The sequence below is a fragment of the Syngnathus typhle genome, linkage group LG11 (assembly GCF_033458585.1).
Source record: "Syngnathus typhle isolate RoL2023-S1 ecotype Sweden linkage group LG11, RoL_Styp_1.0, whole genome shotgun sequence".
In the NCBI taxonomy this organism is placed as follows: Eukaryota; Metazoa; Chordata; class Actinopteri; order Syngnathiformes; family Syngnathidae; genus Syngnathus; species Syngnathus typhle.
This window is the reverse complement of record NC_083748.1, coordinates 1,606,344-1,610,615: the sequence shown is the minus strand read 5'-3', so window position 1 is coordinate 1,610,615 and position 4,272 is coordinate 1,606,344.

Genomic DNA, 4,272 nt, shown 5'->3' with positions numbered 1-4,272 from the left:
AGTGCTAATTCACACCACACTACATTCCTTAGCTAATCAACGTTGCTACAGACACAATCTTCCCTCCCTTTAGTGTAGCAACGCCTCTGTAACCAGGCCAACCAAAACATTAAATAGAGGAGCACGTGGAGGGAGAACTCAGAATTGATGGAGATTGTAACCGAGTTTCCTCTCTCTATCGTTCTCCTCGCGAGAAAAGACTTAATATTCTGTCTCACTTGTGGTTTGTTTGCTGTTGCTCTTCTCTTAATAGTTATTCAGTCATTGAAATAAACCTGACAGAAATTGGGGGCTCGTTCCGGGATCTCGACACGCCTTGAACGGTTCCAGCGGGCTCTTCGACGCAGGTGACAATCCTCGGCCGAGGTAAACAAAAACCCTTTGACGGGACTGTCTCGATCAGTCCGGCTGGACACCGGGAGGGTTGACGAGATCTTCCGAGGAAGAGAATCAGCAGACCGTGAGTAGGAATATTAATTCTACTAAATAGAAACAGTTAAATTCCGCAGGGGCGGATGTGGAGCCCCCTAGCTTTCAAGCTAGTTAAATTCTGCAGCAGGAGGGGCGGACTCCTCTGTTATTAAAAAAACAAAACAAAAAAACCTTGAGAATTCTAGACCCTATCAAGTACAACTAGAAACAGTTAAATTCTGCAGGGGCGGATGTGGAGCCCCCTAACGTTTTATGTTAGTTAAATTCCGCAGCAGGAGGGGCAGACTCCTCTGTTCTTAAAAAAAAACGCGCGTGGTATGCTTGTGAACGGTTTGACTGAGAGTGATCTCATTTGAGCGCTCCTCTTAAATAGTAAGCGAAAGTCCCTACCCCGACATGAACTAAAATGCAAAGATTGGAAAATAATTGAAAGGCAGGATCCCAACCGATTAAAAAAAAGATTTCGATAAATGGGTTAAAAAATATAAATTTGAGGGACAACCAAATTATTAGGACTTAGAGGTGCCATAAACGAAACAACATAAATAAATCTTAAAGAAATTAAAGAAGGCATCTGATGATGTAGTGTTTTGGGAGAGAGAGAAAGGAAGAGAGAAAGAGAGAGAGAGAAAGAGGGGGAAAGAGAGAGAGCTCAGAAAGCACTGTATTGCAGGTAGGAAGATGATGAGACTGGGCCTAACAGTAGGCAGGCAAGAGAAAACCAAAATTTACAGAGTTAGAGAAGGAGGGAGAAGTCTAGAGAAAGTAGAGAAGCACGTAGAGAAAACACATGCTACAAATTCAAAACTAAAGATCATAGCGGGAGGAATACATAAATCATGCCCTCCATGCGGAAAAAGTAGTAATAGACAAACAAAAACGAAAACAAATGAAAGCTTCAAAACACACTTTTCTGGTAGACCAGGATAGTGACACTTTTTACCAAAATGCAGGCAGAAGACAGAAAGGCCAGAGAGGGCGAGCAATGTCTAAAGGAGGCTTTAGAGGCCGAGGAAGAGGAGTTGTGGAACCTCCAATAAAATGCTGGAATTGCGGAGAAAACGGTCACATGGCACGTGACTGCACAAATTAACAGAAACACTATGACTAGGCCAAAATCAAATCAGATCAGGTTTCCATGTAATGAAGTGGGAACCTGGCTGCCAAAATTAAGGAGAAAATTAGCTTAAATATAAGGAGATATTTATGTTAAAAGGATAAAGTAAGATAAAGAAACATTGAAGTTAAAATTTGCTAAATAAATAGAAAAGAATTACACATAGTTTCTAAAAGTGAAATAGAGAATAAATCAGACAAGTAATACAAGCAAAAAGATGTTCTTAGTGCTTCTATGTGTTCTTATATGTTGCGCGTCATCCTTTTGTGCTGGTGTGTGTGTGCGTGTGCGCGCGGAGGATCCTCATGAATGGGTGTGTGTATGAGTGCGAGTGAGATGTGTGTTCTATGGAAGAAATCAGTAATGGAGAATGTTCTGGAGGCTGTTGAGCAATAATAGGGAAATTGAGAAGTGGACGATGATGTGTTTAAGTTTGTTGGAGAAACTAAGATGAGCAGTGTGTGGCAGTAGAGAAAATAAGACGTGTGTGGCAGACAGTGACTAGAATGGTGGCTTGATAGGACGAGAATGAGACAGCAAATGTTGTGTAGAAGACTGAAAGATGTTGAAGGTGAACATGATAGGGGAGGGCAACAGCAGAGTTGGCCTGCCCTTTGAGAAGGTGAAACTGATAAGCGTGCCTGCGCTCACGCGTTGTCGCGGGGCTGTCCGCGTGGGCCTTTGCTATGCTCGTGTGGGCGGTGGGCCGGCATCATGGTTGTTGCAGGAAATGGCCAGCCTGTGACCAATCAACATTGATGCTGTGCCCCCCCCCCTTCGCACGAGGGGTGCTGTGGCTGCAGGCGAAGCAGGGACAGTGTGATTTTCTCAGAGAGTGATGCTTAAGGAAGATGTGACAATATTTGCATGAAGGATAAAAGGCACTGATGGGAAAACAAAAGTATAACCAAAACGTCAAAACAGAGGATGACGTTTGCGCAGCGTTGTTTGTTTGTATCGTTTGTGAGCTGTGTCTCTGCTGTAAGTTTTTGTGTTGTCTGTGTACTGTCAGTGTTATGTGTTGAAATTGGCTAATGTAGGTGCACAAAAGAATTGATTTGCACCGCAAAACAAAAGCAATTTTGAAAAGAAAATAAGAAGAAAAGAAAGGCAAGCAATTTTTTGTGGGCAGGAACTGGTCCACACTGCATTAATGCCTATCCCTGATGAAACCAAATTTGAGAGCTGGAAAGAACTTGCTTTCTGGAATTGGATGAAGCAAAATTATTAAATAACAACATTTCAAAGCTAAATTTAGAAGAAATAGTCGATTGGTTGTGTAAGGACTACACAAGTTTTTACATTTGAGGATAAGAGAGTGATTGAGTTAGTTAAAGTTAAGAAACAACAACAATTAACTATTATATTAATTTACTGATGGTTAATTTGTTGATTTTTAGCTTTTCCAATTAGTGGATTGGTTTGACACCTTGAGGAAGGAAAGATTAGGATGTGGAACACGGGTTGAGACAACCAGTTACACACGCAAAGCATGTGTGCACTGGGACACTGAGAAGCATTTTGAAAGGTGTGTCAAAATTAAATGAAGATGAAATCATATGTAGTAATACAACGCTTTACTACATATGGATTCTCTAAATCGTACAATTGAGTAAAATAAAACATACTTTTTGACTTTTGTTCAAATTACTAAGATTCTTGTGATAAACGATGAGAAACTGATTGAAAAGAAACTACAAGAAACTACAACTGAGCTAGTTGTGGAAGCAGTCCAATTGCCACGACAAATAGCTATGTGCACGTGTGCAGGGCACGCACGAGACTGATAAGGTGTCAAGAGGTAACAAGCTTGCGGACGGAACCGCATAGCTGCAGTGCAAAAGACGCTTCAAATTTTATACACACAAGAAGCGGATTGAATTACTGAAACATTTTTAAAGATGTGCAGCGACAAAGTCCATAGATTGAAATTCAATCATGGACAAAGAGAGGGGCAAGAGTAGAGAATGGCATCTATAAATGACCAGAAGACTGACCTATCCTCCAAAAAAAAACTATACAAGCGGGCAGCAATATTGAGCCATGGTTGTGTGTCGCATGGCTCAAGAGGAGGGATAATGGGGCAGTTCAGTCAGCTTTATACATCATGTGAATTTGATTCATATTCAAAACAGTTAAACAGTTATAAAAAAATTGTTTTTTGAAGAGCTTGTTTAACATGCAATCCACAGGGTTATACTGCCTGGTCATTAAAGATGCATTCTCAAAATGGTTTGAATTGGCTTCAACAAAAACACTGAATGCCTTAACAGTGGCAAAAACGTTATGTAAAGAAATAATACCGAGATATGGGATTTCGGAAATTAATTCTCGTGACAGAACTGGTATAAAGTGTGAAAATGTGCATGGGAAAAATGGAAGATCATGGATAAAATGTTTAGACCTGGTCAAACTGTACTAAATATTACAAGTACTGTGGGTTTAACCCCGTATGAAAAATTGTTTGGGCGACAATATAGAGTTCAGGGAACAATGCTGCACCTTCATCCAGAATGACACCGCCCCTGATGGGAGCCTGACGAAGATGATTGCAAACTTGCAATCCCTCAACACGAGGATGAAAGAGCACAACAAGTGGATGACTGCTTTTGGGAAGTATAAAGCCCTTGTGTCCTCAATTACTGCTATACTCACCTTGTGTGGATGTTGTTGTATTCCATGTCTCCGTGCTCTGTTTAATCGTCTTATCACTACAGCAATCT